We start from the raw sequence: 16,197 nt of genomic DNA on the forward strand, positions 1-16,197 counted from the left end.
GTGCCACGTACTCTGGATGGAGCAGCCTGGCAGCGCCACTAGGTACCGCTGCGCGCCGCCTCCCTCCCGCCTGCAGCCCCCCCTCCTCTCCCTACCCAGTCCGGTGCCTGGATTAAAAGGCCCCAGGTCTTCACAAGCGGCCGGGGAGAATGGGTTGATAAACCGGAGGTGGCAAGGAGGGCGGATTTTAGGAGGCTCAGTTCAACCTCCCCCTCGACTGTTGGGAGCACCTAGAAAAGAGGACAAGTGTTTCTCCCCTCGTGATGTTGCGGTTGAGTTTAGCAGTCCTGGATGATTTGCCCTTTTTTAGAAAAGAAATCGAGAGAGGGCACAAAGCAGTCACCTGAGAAGGAGTCCAACAAAAGCCACATGAATGCAGCTGGTTAACCAAGATTTTGATGATAACAGAGAAAATGAGCTTTTTCAAGGATGTAGACACCTGAGAGTAGATTGCCATCACCGAATCCTCTTTCAGGTTCAGGTAGACTGTAGGCCTTATTTTGGGGGTGGGGAGGGGAGACAAACACTAGAACAAAAGGCCTTATTTATTTGAGCAAGAGTCCAGAGTATCAGAGAGTGCTGCTGTCTGCAGAAGTGGGGCTGGGAATTTCACTGACTTCAGTTAGTATCTTGTCTTATTCAGCATTATCTAGTAGTAAGTCACCCAGCCTTGGGTACAGAGCTTAGATTGCACACAAAGAGTGGAGGGAAGCTGGAGCTCTCTCTAGGTGGAATCGAGGTGTCAACATCCGTTTATAATAAACAATTCTCTCCCTGGCTTGAGAGGTATGCAAACTCCAGATGGGAGGAAAAACAGTCCCACACAATCATCTGGAGTTTTCCCAGAGCAGGACGTTTCCCAATTACAATAATGCTAGATTTCACTAACTTGACTTTGTGAGATAATAAGGCCAGCAACAGTCAAAGTATTTCTGAAGCTCATGTCCAGGGCACAGCCCATACTCCTAAACCTGGAGACATTCAGATGCCTTCGATGAAAGCCCATAATAAACCCCCAACTTCTTATTGAGCATTAAATGAGATGATTTGGGGGAAGTGCTTTAACAGATTTTGGCTCATATCATGTCAATAATAATAGCTAATATTATTATTTTAATATTATAATACAATATTTTAAAGTAATTTTAAAGCTTTACGGGGCTCTGCACACATAAAATTGTATCACTCTCTTATTTAATCATCAAAACAAAATCTTAGTAGCTCCATCGTGAGAGATTAGAACAGCCCTTAGAGCTTTGGCTTTAGTAGGCTACAGAACTTTGCATCTGTGATTTCACCTAAAGAGACATGTTCTGGTCCCAAAACCAAGAATGTAAAATAGAGTTCCAAGTAAAACTCACTACAGGTGCATTTTTGCCTACCTCTAGGTATATGAACTTCAGAGTCAGAAGAAATTAAGTAACAATTGTAACAATCTTTGGAATCCATAGTGATCTATAGAGAGGCAAGGAGTTTCTGGCCTGCCAGGACACCACCCTGCCATACCCTGTCTTAAGTATTATCCTAAAGAACAGCAAGGACTCAAAAGTGCAAAAAGTGCAAATTAAGACATTAATCAGGCCTCATCTTTGAATGTGGATGCAAGCCACGTTTTCCTATTGGGGAAAATGCTAATGAAACAAAGTAATTAATGAAACAAAGTGCTCCTGGGGAGCAAACTCTAAATAATACTTTGTATTATTCTGTATTCCTTAATAAGATTTTGCACCTGACCTGTAGTCTCTAAACTTTAATGACAACATATGGGTAGTTGGTATAGAAGAGCAAGTCAGTACAAATGGAGAAAAGGCAAGTTACTATTGAAGAATATGTTTGTAAAGAATATGTAAGTAAAGATCAACATACTGAAAGAGCTATACATATCTAGGCTTCCAACAGATAGAAATAAATCACTCAACATTCAAAGAAAATTTGAAGACAGCACTCTTCACTCCCAGAGAACATATTTAAAGACCATATCTCAAAACGGATAGTAAACTAGAGTACTAGAACCACTCCTAAACATGATCATTTGGTATTATAAAACTAAAAGATCACTTTTGTACAGATCAATTGAAAATAAAAATTAAAAAATGAAACAAGGAAAATTATGTGATAATAAATTCAGCACTTCATGGTTTATCAATATCATCTTGGTCAAGATTTTGTATTTAGTCAACACTGGCTATCTATGGGGAGGCAAGAAAATGGGGAGCTGAACAGCAACGTTTACTTTTATTCTATATACCATGTATCATTTGAATTTGGGGCAATGAATGTATATTCATATATTATTTTTAAAATGTTTTAAAATTAGGAAATATTCTAAAGTTAAAACTAAGAATTGTGACAATTTAAGGCACTTAGAGTCTGAGTGGTAAAACTTGAACCCTAAAAAATGAAAACTTTTATAATATGTGATAAATATATATATGTGGACAACTTATATAAACAAAGGTTCAAGGGGATATACAAGTTATTAGTGATTATGTCTGGAGAGTAGAACTATGGATGCTTATTTTCTTCTTTCCTCATTTGTATTCTAAAATTTTCTATAATCATGTATTGATTTTGTGATAGGAAAAAAAATGCATTACTAAGAAGAAGATAGGATAAACACATTTTGATATGTTTATATAATGTAATATTAACCATCAATAAAAAAGAATGAACTCTGATACCCACAATATGAATGAATCTCAAAAGCATGTTAAGTGAAACAAGCCATTTAACTATATCCTGTGTGATTTCATTTATTTTGTCTAACAACTTAAAGTCTAACCATTTCTATAATGATAGAAATTCAGAAAGTGGTTATGGAGGGTGAGGATTAATTGCAAGGGAGCACAAAGGAATTTTCTGGGGTGATGAAAATGTTCTATATCTTGTTTTGGGTGATGATTATATGGATGTGTACAGTTTTAAAGCTCATTGAACTGACTGCTTTATCTGTAGATTTTATATGTTAGTATAGTTCAATTTAAAAAGATAAGGAGTAAATTAGTATAAAAATATGTATTACCCATAAATTTTTAATCTGAGGGATTTCTTTGGTGGAAAGTAACCCCTATAACTTTATCATAAGCACAGCTTTGAAAATTGGGAAAATATAGCCCAGAAGAAATTCTATAAAAGGCCCAATTGCGACTTCAAAACATCATAGTTCCTATCCATATGAGTGTTGGAAAATATTATTTTATATACATTTACACACCATACATTTACGATTGAAGCAAAGCATGTTGTTAAGGTGGGACCTAGGGCTTTTGTGATGATTTAGAATAGGATGATTACTTCTAAAACTTATCAAAATTACATAATAAAGGAAAATCTTACTGAGAACAGGCTTCATATTATGATAAGCGATAATGAGTTAAACAAATGATTAATTTTATATATCAGCAGTTTGCCCTCAAAATGGATTGATAAATGCATTCACAAGCACATATTTGCTGTCTGTCCTAAGTCAAATCACTTATATCTGGCCCTTAATTTCCTAAGCTACAAAATAAACATATTGAATTTAAACAGTGGTTTTCAACCTTTGGCATGCATCAGAATCACCTGGAGGGCTTGTTAAATGGTAGATTTAACAAGTTTCTAATTCAGTTGGTCTGAGAAGGGGCCCAAGAATTTGCATTCCTAAGAAATTCCCAGAGCATGGAGATGCTGCTGAGAACCACACTTTGAAAACCACTGAATTAGAACTCTCTCAAAGTGTATTCAGACAAATGTCAGCCAAACGATCAGAAGTTCTGCAGATAAATGGAAAAACCCATTAATGAAGAACTACTACAAAATTGTTGAATTTAGAGAACTATATGCCCATTTGGAACAAGATACCTAAGTATTATTATGGTAGGGATCTTTTGCACTATCTCTATTTTGATCTCTAGATTTGAGGGCCCAGGAAGATTCTCTTAGAACCGTAGCTACTTTTGTACTCCCTGTGTTGTAGTGTTTCTAAGACCTAATTCTGGGCTGGGAGGGAGTTTCCAAGAGGTGAAAAATCCCCATGTCCCAGACCAGTTGTATTAGCTTTCATTATCCTAGTTATGACGTTGGAAATAGCTGTTCTAATTACTAAAAACTATGCCAAAGGGGGGTGGGGGGAGTGATTCTGGCAGAGAAGCAAAAGCAGATGAGGAGGGCTTCCCTGGTGGTGCAGTGGTTGAGAGTCTGCCTGCTAATGCAGGGGACACGGGTTCGAGCCCTGGTCTGGGAGGATCCCACATGCCGCGGAGCAACTGGGCCTGTGAGCCACAACTACTGAGCCTGCGCGTCGGGAGCTTGTGCTCCGCAACAAGAGGCCGCGACAGTGAGAGGCCCGCGCACCGCGATGAGGAGTGGCCCCCGCTCGCCGCAACTAGAGAAAGCCCTCGCACAGAAACGAAGACCCAACACAGCCAAAAATAAAAATTAATTAATTAATTAATTAAAAAAAAAAAAAAAAAGCAGATGAGGAAATGCAAGAATATCAAAGTAAAGCCACTTAGGCTTTACGGTAACACCACAAGCATGTTCATGATTTCCCTCTGTTGGTTGGAAATCTTTAAGAAGCCAGAAACAATCATGCTTTGCATTAATTAATAACACAGCATTTCAAAACACTTGTTTTAAAACTGGGAGATTTCCAGTTCAACTACAGATTGCTATAATATGGTTATCAGCAGAATTGATCTTAAAATAGTAAACACTGCAGTCTTTCAAGTTATTAAATATCCACAGCTGTTTAAGTGAATTTCAAAATATTTGTTAATCAACTGATGAGCAAGAATTTATGCAAACTCAGTTGTTTTTTGTTTTTTGTTTTTTTTCTCTGTCTTCAGGGAGCTTTTAGTTTAGTTGAAGGGGAGAGAATGTTCATGCTACAATCAGAATAACTGATTGGTAAACTAAATGGTACCAACAACTTCAATGTAAGTGCAGAAAAAGTTAAGTATGAGCTGATACAGGTGAAGGGGGCAAGAGTGGGACTTGAGATGGGTCTTAGAACGGAGGAAACCAAGGAAAGGACTCCAGAAAAAGAAAACAGCATCATCAAAAGTCTTGGAAGTTGGGTTAAATATGATGCTAGCCTGTCAGTAAAGGGAGCGATTTTGTGGGATATCTGAGTGGCCAGGTTCATCCTACTCTATACATCTATACATACACTCTGTACATCTCAAAAATTACTCATTCAAAGAACATATATTAAGGGCCAACTGAAAGCCAGACACTATGCTATGGAGGGAATTGGCAACTAGAATTTGGTTAATGTTTGAGAAAGGCAAAAGAATTTGGACTTTCTGTTATGAATTTGAGCTAGGAATGGCATGATGAAAAGTTTATTTTAGGAAAATTAGTCAGACAACAGGATGGCTTGGAGTTTCAGGGACAGGTTTTGGGATGGTTACAGGAAGACCTGTTAAAAATCCATTGCCTAGAGACCATGCTCTGCAACAAGAGAAGCCACCACGATGAGAAGCCTGCGCACCTCAACGAAGAATAGCCCCTGCTCACCGCAACTAGAGAAAGCCCACGCACAGCAACAAAGACCCATCACAGCCAAAAATAAATAAAGTTTTTAAAAAAAATCCATTGCCATTATTCATATGTGAGATAATAAAGGTCTGGTATAAAAATGGAAAGAAACTGGTAAATATGAGAGTCATTTTGAAGGAATGAGCAGAGAGGATGAAGGGAAAAAAGGTTAAAAATAGAGATAAAGTTTTTGGTCTGGAAGACTGGTAGAAAAATATTGCCTAAACAAACAGAAATGTGGGAGTTGAGTCCATTTGCAAAAAGATAATACAAAATTTGACTTGGGACATGCTGTATCTAGGGGACTGAGGAAAAAAACTAAGGGAAAAAAACTAAGTGAAAAAAACTAAGTTGAGCTCTTCCACAATCAAAACACAGGTGAGAGGGGGACAGAGTTTCAAGAATGAGAGGGGTGGTTAACATCGTCAACATCTAGAGAAAGATCAGGAGAGATGAGGTCAGGCATACCATTTTCTACAACAGGGTAAACTTGTAAACTAAGGAGTTGTTACCTTTAACTCCTCAGAATCCTTCCCTATCAAGCCAAATGCTAAATTCTTTTTGACTCTGTTTCCGAACATCTCTAGTGTGTTCAGAAATGTCGTTTTGCATTTTCCCTACACTGTCCTTCTCAGGTTCTTAAAACCTGAAACCTGAATCATGTCACACAGCCTTAGAAGCTTACCCCTCTAGTCATCCTGCATACTATTTCTAGAACATTCATAGTAAAGATCCATAATTGTCCACTACCTATAGCATGAAGTCCAAAACTCTTAGCTTGGCATTTCAATATCTGTATAAAAAGATCCTAATCTCCTTCTCTATCAGCTCATCTCACATTTCTTCCCTAACCAAATGGTGACAGGGTAAATTTTTGGATATAGATATGTTACTTGTATACCCCTACCTACCTCTTTCCTAGTCTGATGGTAAGGCCCTTAGCATTCCCTTGACTTGGGAGTTTTTGCAGAGCAAAGAGCGGAGATTGCCTGAAGTCAAATGCATTTCCTGACTTGAATAAAATTCTAAACCAGGTGAAGATTAAGCCAGGTGTCCCAGTGGGGAAGAGAAGAGAGTAATGTCTTTGAGGTCAACAAAAGAGGAGAGGGTGAGATTTCACCCCAGTTGGGAAGAGACTGGGGAGGGGTCAAAGAGTAACAAGGACCCACCTCCATTATCAGTGCCCTGCAGAAGAAGCAGGACCTGTGGGGGGAGAAGACACTGGGTGACTTGGAGAGGCTAGACTCTAGGTCAAGGGGCTCCATAAAGAGTCCAATGTAGCAAGCAGTTAGGATTGGTAGAACTGTATGTGCTGGGGCAGGGGTGCTTCAGTGGTGGACCAATGATCAGAGTAGTCTCCTTGACGCTTTGACACCTGATAAAGCCCAGGGACCTTCACCTTCACATAACTGAGAGAGTGGGAAGGAGGAAGAACCAAATGAATGGAATTTAATTTCCCACCAGCCTGATTAGGATAGGGACTCAGGGTAACATTAAATTGATTTAAAGAAAGTAAATGTGATATTTCCTGCAAAACTAAATTCGTGAATTCAGAGTAAGAGTCATACCCACCATGAACTTTTTGTAGGTGTTCAATGAGGGTAAGTCCTAGGCCTTTTTCATCTCTATTCTCTTTCAATATCATCTCATCCTTTTCCACCTTTATATGAGTAACTTCCAATTTATATTTGTGATATTGTGATTTATAATAATATATATTTGGTTTGTCCCCCTTTCTGGCATAGAATCCTAAAACCCTTGGAATTTCTTAAATGATGAGAGTGATAAAGGTCTTTTATTTTGTTAATAAGGGTGACTTTTGGAATGCCACTAGGACACAGGGGGGGGGGTGGGGGGTGGGGGTGGGGTATGGCGGTAGTGGCCAGAGGAACCAACCATGTGATTAGAGGGTTGGAACTTTCATTCCCACACCCCAGTCTCCAGGGAGGGGAAAGGGGCTGGAGGCTGAGTCAGTCGACAATGGCCAATGATTCAATCATGCTTTTGTAATGAAGCCTCCATAAAATCCCAAGAGGACTGGGTTCAGACAGCTTCTGGGTTGATGAACATGTGGAAATTCAGGGAGGTGCCTGGTGAGGGCTTGGGAGCTCCACACTCCTTCTCATATACCTTGCCCTATGCATATCTCCCATCTCGCTGTTCCTGGGTTATATCCTGATACAATAAACCAGTGATCCAGTAAGTAAAATGTTTCTTTTAGTTCTGTGACCTGCTCTAGCAAACTAATCTAACCTGAGGAAGGGGTCGTGTGAACCTCTAAATTTATAGACAGTCAGTAGTACATGTAACATCTGGACTTGTGACTGGTGTCTGAAGTCCAAGGAGGGGTTGTTGGAACCTCTAATCTATTGCTGGTCAGAAGCACAGGTGATAAACTGGGATTGCAACTGTTGTCTGAAGCCCAGGGGTGGGAAGGAGGGGGAGGGAGGGTGTAGTGGGAGGGGTGTGGAGGCAGTCTTATAAGACTGAATCCTTAACCTGTGGCCTCTGATGCTATCTCCAGGTAGACAGTGTCAGAATTGAGTTGAATTCTTGGACACTCTGTGTCTAAGAATTGCTCGGTGCTGTGTGGGAAGTGTCCCTGCTCTCAACACACGTGTTGGAATTGGTGTTCAGAACCAGTAAAAGAATATCTTTATTCCAGAATTCTCCTCTGAGTTCAACTCTCAAATGGCCAACTACCTATTTGTATCTGCACCTGTATGTGTTAGAGACATCTCAAAATTACCCCAGGAAAGATTGATTGACATCTTCCCCTTAACTATAGTGCCTGCCCCTCCTTCCTCCTAATTCTCTATTAAGGATCAGGGAACTATGGATTGTGGGCTCCATCCGACCCCCACCTGTTTTTGTAAATAAACTTTATTGGAACACAGCCATGCCGAGTCCTTCATGTATTGCATATGGCTGTTTTTGTGCTACAACAGCAGAAATCTTACGGCCTGCAAAATCTAAATTATTTACTCTCTGGCCTTTTATAGAAAAAGTTTGCTGATCCTTGCTCTTTGTTTTTTTTTCAATGTATTTATCACAGTTTGCAATTATTTGTTTGATTACGTGGTTATTTAACTAGCTCCCTTATTAGAATGTAAGCTCCCTGAGGGGAAGGACTCTGCCATGCTTATTCTTACTGTTTCTCTAGCACTTAATTGCACCAGTGTCTGGCCATGGTAGGCACTCAATAAACAGTCGTTGACTGGATTACATGAACGGATGAATGAATGAATGACTTATTATATCTTAAAATTTTATTTCGTTCTTTTGCCTTAGCACAAAACTTCCATTCTTGGTTACCCTCTAGTGACCTCATATCTTAATAGAGTTCCATAATAGTTAGTCCTCTCACCTTCTTTCTCCTCTAATCGCTCCTCCTTCCAGACTAATCTTCCTAAAACAGATCTCAGATATATCACTTTCGGGCATAGTAACCTGGAGACCTAATGACTTACCCACAATCATAAACTTCTTGACCTGCCATCCAAGGCCCTCTGACTCTAGTATCACCCTATCTTTCTAGCCTAAACTCATTGTCCCCCTGCATATCCTCGCTATTCCAACTACTGCTTCCTTATCTGGAACTTCCCTACCGCTCTCTTATCTACTTGTAATGTTCCTTCCCATTACTACCATCTCCTCTTGTCAAAATCCTAACCAACCTTCAAGTATTTTCTTTAAGCTGCCTTTCTTAATCCCCTCAAAAGACATCTTTCTCTTCTTTGACCTTCCAAAGCACTTTTTATACCTATAGTAATATGTGTGTCATTTTTCCATATTGCCTTCTTCCCTTTAGCTGGTAAGCTCCTTAAGAAGAGGAACCACACTTTACTCATCTTGTTATCTTCTGAGGTACTTTTATCAGTATGTTCCTAGATCTAAGTAAATAATCATTGAATGAATAAATAAATTGATGCCTAATATTTTTATGTCTTATTAAAATCCTACTCATTCCTTACAGACCAGAATCTTCACGGCCCACCCCAGCCCCTGATTTATCCCTTTCTCTCCTGCCTTGTATTTTGTTTCCATCAGAGACTTTCTTACCTTCCAATTAGATTGTAATCCCTAGAAGTCAGAGACTAAACCTTATATGTCTTTGTCTTCCTCTTCCTTCACTTTACAGTACCTGTGCAATTGTAAGTGCTCAATAAATAAAGCTATGAAGAAGCCCCTCTTTTTTCCATCTGATAAAGTCTGTTTCTGAGACATGTTACCAATGAAGGTTTGCCTGGGAGACAGTGACGTTGAATGAGGATTTGTAAATGAGTCTCCATTTTCAATATTCATCAGCTTAAGAAAGGGATATTGAAAAGCTGCTCTAAAAAAAAATTCTCCTTACATGAAGTTGGCTGGAGCTGCCTGAGCTGCTAATCCCTGCAAGGTTTTCAGTCTCTGCCTTGAGCATTTAGAGCGCATTCTTGCCTTAACCTCTACGTCAGATCTCTCCACGGTAACACTGGAATGTTTGCTATTTTAGGAAATCTGCCTCACTGCATGCAGTGATATTTACATTAGGTTCCAGACAAGGCATAAATGCAATGGCTTGACTGTCTGCTGCTTTGTGTGAGTAGGAAGGTCCTGATGGCTTAATGGATGCCTCTCCCTAATTCTGTTGTCTTGTTTCATTTATTAGGCCAACCACAGTGTAATTACACATTAATAAATAGTGCTTATATAATACTGGGGGGAAAGATGGAGAGAAAAAAGAGGAAACAAAACAAGAATTCCTCCAGACATTTCCTTTGCAAGTACATTACCTCCGCGCCACGCCACCCCTCCCCCCCACCCCACCCCCCCGCGCCATTCCCCCCAGACCCCCGCCTTCCTACCCTCCAGGTCTGGTTTCATTTAAAAAGTTCTTTGAGATAAAGCTTCCACCATTCTGTAGAAGGGAATAATATCAATAACTGGAATGATTGCCAGCTTTTCCCTGCAACTCTGAGGATTCCTTCAGTAAGGAAGAGAAAAACGCTTTGTAAACTGCACTTTATTAGATTTTCTGACTCCCTAGTAAGAAAGAGGTAGACAAGTTGCCGCAGCATGACAGCGCTATCATAAAAGCTCCTGAGCACTCTGGTCACCACATGCTGTCCATCCGAATGGCCACGGAGGACTGAGAGCATACATGGAGTGTTGTCAATCCGTGGCATGTCAAGTTTGTGGCATTTTTTGTTGTTCTATGAAGTTAATTATATAAAAGAAGTTCATAAGTATTCTACAGGTACACTCCCGCTAAAATGGATGCTGAACAATGTTTTGGTAGAATGGAAAAGGCAAACAGCTAGAGGGATAATAAAATCAATTAAACCAAATAAGCTTTATCAAAACTGTCTCTCTTATTTGAGGAAGAAAGGCTCTGAAGTAAAACTTCCTGTACTCAGAGACTATTTCCCAGTCCAGACTTTCATACTGGGATCACGTGAGAAGTATTCATCTCTGGGAGGTGGAGTAAGATGAGTGTTTTTCCTTTGGACAACTCAAACCTAGAAGGGTATGACTTGTGAGCTCTCTTTCTTCTAAAGCCCAACTGTGGTGTTCCCAATTGTGAGGGGTTGGGAGGAGGTGGAGTTCAGGCCTCAGAACTCAAGCTCCTCCGTTCCCTAACATCTGTAAGGGGTTTCAGGGATGGCTTTGCTGGCGATGAGAGAATTCTTCAGCCTCTATGGAACAGGCCCAGGGCTTAGAAATTGAACCTGTGCCTTCTGCATTGTAGAGGTATGGCTCCTGTGGTGAGAAGTGGCATGGCAGACTAAGGTTTGAGTATAATACAGTAGAACTAAGATGCTGCTACTGTTAGCAGACAAAGGTAACACCCACAGCAAGGACTTCAGGAGTCACAAATAGTAAGAGTTGTCACACATCACTGTTTAGACGAAGTGCTTTATAATTGGTTTTACAATATTCTTTACCTTTATCTAATTCACAGAATGGGCTAGTTGAAGCAGTTACTAGCTGCATCAAACCATGATTTGCTATCTCAAAAGGTGACATCAATTATCTGCTCATTCAGTCCTCTGTCTAAACAACCACCAGGATTGCCTTTGTATAATGCAACTCATAAGCTTTTATTCCCTTTGCTTAATTTTTAAATTTTTAGTTCTTCATTGCCTACAACATGAAGTCCTTGGCTTGACATTTATGGGACTTTCCAGCTATATATTCCATCATTCTCCAACACTTATCATGTATTTGATAACACCAATTACTTCCAATTCCTTAAGTGTGTTCCACACCATTGTATATATTGTTCCCCTAACCTAGAATGCCCTTCTCCTACTTTCTGCCTGGTGCCCTCAGCCTTTAAGGCCCCAGGGTCAAGGCTGACTTCCAAGTGAGGCTTTCTCTGACTTCCAAAGATAGAGCTAATCCCTCTCATCTCTGGGTCCTCTTAGCACTACGAGTATACTTCTCTCTCTTCATTTATCACACTGCATTTTAGTTCTTTGTTTACATGCCAATCTTTTATTGGGTTTTAAATGCTTTGAAGGCCAGGACCCCCTAGACCAGTGGTTCTTATCGAGCAGCCATATCCTAGAGTGCATTTTGGCAATTTGCAGGGGCATTTCTTGTTTCAATGATGAGTGGGGCTAGGGGTGCTACACAACTTGCAATGGGCAGGACAAAGCATTATTCAAAAATGTGAATGACTTTCAGATGTTCCACTGGGCAGTGATGCAGGTAATCAAACTGTTTATATAATCATCTGGACCTAGGACTTAATTCTGTTGTATATACGAACACAACGTTAATATACTCTGACTTTTCTATGAGTTAAACTGCTATGTAAATTAAAGGAATATTATTTAATTTATTTGTTTATTTGGAAATTTACCAAGAGTTTTTCACTTTGGCACTGCCACTGGATCATAAGTAATGGCACTGCCCCTTGCCATTTTTGAATTGCCAATATAACATGCCTGCACCAGACTGCATGTGAAGCTGTGACCTCCCATACAAGCACCTGCCTATTTCTTTATATCCTTTAATATAGCTGTGCCCAAGAATTTACATATTAAAATAAACATTAGTTTATTATAAATTAATCTCTTTTTATGTTTCATGTAGTTCAGTATCTACTTCACTGGACTGCTTTGAGGCTTAAACTAATTTGAGTTAATTATTTAAGGTATTTAGAGCAGCACCTGGCACATAGAAAATGCTACCATATTGTGCTGATGTTATTACTACAGAAAAGTTGTTGAATATTCATTGATAAATATTTTAAATTATATTTGGAATACGTATTTAAGAAATCCTGTGACTTTACTTCTAGGTTTTATATTATAATAATCTGAACCGTTTGAGTGTGACTACATGATCCCAAGATGTTATAGAATGTGCTTCAATATTTCTTTTTGTCTAGGGGACTAAAGTGAGATATAATTCTCATTATGATCAATTTGCCCTGAATGATTCACACTCTGTTGTGGTCTTCCTGGGGAGCAATAACACAAATAGACAACTTTGAGTTCGGTCTTTGCCTATAAAACAGTATTTCTACGTGCAAGGCTAACAGGTCCAGAGGGAGAACTGTGACCATTAATCTCACTAATACTGCTATACTTAATAATTTTGTCATTGTCTTTTGTAAGACAAAGATAGTTACAATGGGAAAGAAGTTTACAATATCTGACTCATTGACTATGTCTTTTTTAGCCACTACTCATTTTAAGAACAGCCTTCCTCTCTTTCAGGTTGTTAACATGGATAAGGACGACAGTAGTTACCGTGTTTTGAGCACTGTGCTAGGCACTTCACATATATTATTTCTAACCCTTACAAATAGATGAACATTACAGAGGAGGAAATTGTACTTGGAAGGGTTATGTAACTTGTCCAAGGCCATATATCTAAAAAGTGTTGATGCTGACTGAGATCAAATTCCAAAACCTGAGCTCATTCTTTCATACCACTCTTGCTTCCCCAGATAAAATCCAGGAGACTTCATACTAGAATCCGTTATTGAAGGACCAAGATTCTTTCTCTAAACTGGGACTTGACTGTTTCCTTCCATTAAGTCAATCTGAACCACTTGAGCATGGCTAAATATTCCCAAGGTATTACAGAAATCATTTCAATCTTTCTTTCTGTCTAGGCCATAGAATATAAGATAGAAGCACAGTGACCAAAACCATTTCCTTTCTTTTGGAATCTGGACACACATTGAGAGAAGGAAGTTTTCAGAGGATTATCTGAACACTCACTAGAAGGCTGACTCTCTGGCCAGGCTTCTTTGGGCTGTTTTAGAAATGATAATATAAAATAATTCTATGCACACTGAGCAGTACTTCGTGCCTAGTTTTTTGTTTTTTTCTTCATAAGGCACAGACCCAAAGGGAGAAACTAGAAAATGAGCTGTGGGAGGCTTTCTGTCCTCCACATTTGAGAGGACCTACTGTCAGAGGCCCCCCTGTGGCAGAGCTTTCCAGCTTGGGTATTCTGGCCAGTGTGCCTCAAAATGGCCCACCACTGTGCTGAGATGCCAGCCCCTCCGCTCTCACGTGGTGGAGGGTCTGAAGGTGGACACAGGTAATCACCTCCAACCATGACCAGCCTCAGTCACTTTACTTCAGAGTAACAGAGACACATAATCAGCTCCTATGAAACTGAACTTTCTCTGAAAAATGCTGGGAAACACTGACTGACAGAATTCACAGCATGATGTAGTCAGGTTTATAAATGTACAAAGAGTTGGGCAATAACAATAATAATAAATTTTTATAGGTACCAGCAACATTAAAGAAGCATATCAATTAAGTATAATTTATGTGACGATGTATTCCTTTCTTCTGCTCACCCAATGTTATTATCCTCTAGACGCTGTACTTAACCTTGTTCTAAGCATTCCTTTAGGATAGATTGTAAATAATTTAGTCTCTTTGAAATTATAATTTTTCTGTTCTTCAAGTCTGTTTTAAAAACTGATACCAACCCACTTCCCCTTATTAGCATTGCAAATATTGAACTACATATACCCATTTCAGTGCTTACCAAAGATACTAATGAAAATAAGTATGTGTACCTAAATATATTTTCTATATGTCTGTAAATATAAAACTAGAACAATGAGAGTGATTTTATTTCAGAATTTATGTATTTTTCTTTCAAAGTGCTTACCTTGGGGACTATACACTTTCCCCAATGATGCTGAACTCATTAGAATAGAATGTCAAAATTGTAGGATACTTTGGAGATTATTTGGGCTAATTTTCCCATTTTACACATATGGAGGCTGAGAGTGATGTATCCATGGTCATACAGTTAATAAAGAAAGAATCAGGATAGAAAACTACTTCTTCTAATTCCCAGCCAAGTTATTCCTAATTAAAAAATGTTATGGGATCTTCTATGCATTTCAATATGTATCTTGCAAAAAGCCTATAAACTTTAATTTTTACTCATATCTATCAAATTATATGCATACACATCATTTCCTGAGTTTGTTAACCACAGTTTTCCAACCAAACTGGATCCAGAGTCCAAGGGGTTTACAGTATAGCCAAGATAGTGATTTCTTCTGCCCTCATTGTGGCCTAAGCACCCAGGATGGTCACTTTCAAGTGAGAAGCTCCATCCATTTACTGCTACACCTTATAAATATTATCATTCATTATTTTTTAAAATTATAATTAATGAGTGAATTTATTGCAGGGGCTCAATCTAAAAAATGTACAAAATCATTGCCTTTCTTCTATACTTATCATAGCTATTGAAAACTGTAATTCTTTTTTTTTTTTTTTTTTGCTTATTTGGATTTGCAGACTTTTATGTAATTGCTATTTATTACTTGAGTAATAAAAAAGAGCAGTGGATAATGAGAAAAATGAGAAAAAGTCACTGGTTTTAAGCAATTTGATTATGTTATAAATCATGTTTTTTTCTACATGTTTCTTATTATCATTTGCTATTTTTGTCATGACACAGGAAAGGTGAGGAAACACTGCTTTATACTAATTTTTAGCACTGCTCTTTTTATCCTGATTCCAACCTTTGTATATGTGACTAATAAATTAAGCTGCACATGTTTTGCTTTATCATTGATCTAAGATTTGTAAGAATACCTAGTAATTGTGTATGTTGCTTGGGCACAGATAAATTCTAGAGGTCCTTCAGAAAGCATCTTTTTAGTAAATTAAAAGTTGAATGAAGGAGGGGAGTTCCCTCTGAGGTAACCTCCAAGAACAACAATACAGATTAATGCAATAATTTTCACAGCAGTGAGGGTTCTCTCTTCAATATTAAAACCACGTTATACATTCTCTATAGTTATACATCACTAGGGTGGCAGGCAGGATCCTAAGATGGCCCCTGTGACCTCCACCTCCTGGTATCCACACCTTTGTACAATCCTTGAGTGTGGAGAAACCTGTAACTTGCTTCTAACCAATAGAATACAGCAAAGGTGAGGGATATTGCTACATAGTTATACACTGTTATATGGCAAAAGTGAAGGGGTGTTGCAGATGTAACTAAGGTCCCTACTCAGTTGACTTCTTTAAGTTAACCAAAAGGGATAGTACACTGAGGGGCGTGACTTAATCAGGTGAACCTCTTAAAAGAGTGTCTAGAAGAGAGAGAAGCAAGAGACTGTCTCCCTCCATGGTTGGCTGTGAAGAAGCAAGCTGCCATAACTTCTACAGTCACACAGAAATATTC

General features: G+C 39.0%; 1 protein-coding gene across 4 annotated transcripts in view; it reads right to left on the bottom strand.

Annotated features, from left to right (window-relative positions):
• The window catches only part of PDE4DIP (phosphodiesterase 4D interacting protein), a 204,184-nt gene that overhangs the window by 84,059 nt on the left and 103,928 nt on the right, over positions 1–16,197 (bottom strand). The window lies entirely within an intron of this gene.

Source organism: Eubalaena glacialis, chromosome 3, assembly GCF_028564815.1.
Source record: "Eubalaena glacialis isolate mEubGla1 chromosome 3, mEubGla1.1.hap2.+ XY, whole genome shotgun sequence".
Taxonomy (NCBI): Eukaryota; Metazoa; Chordata; class Mammalia; order Artiodactyla; family Balaenidae; genus Eubalaena; species Eubalaena glacialis.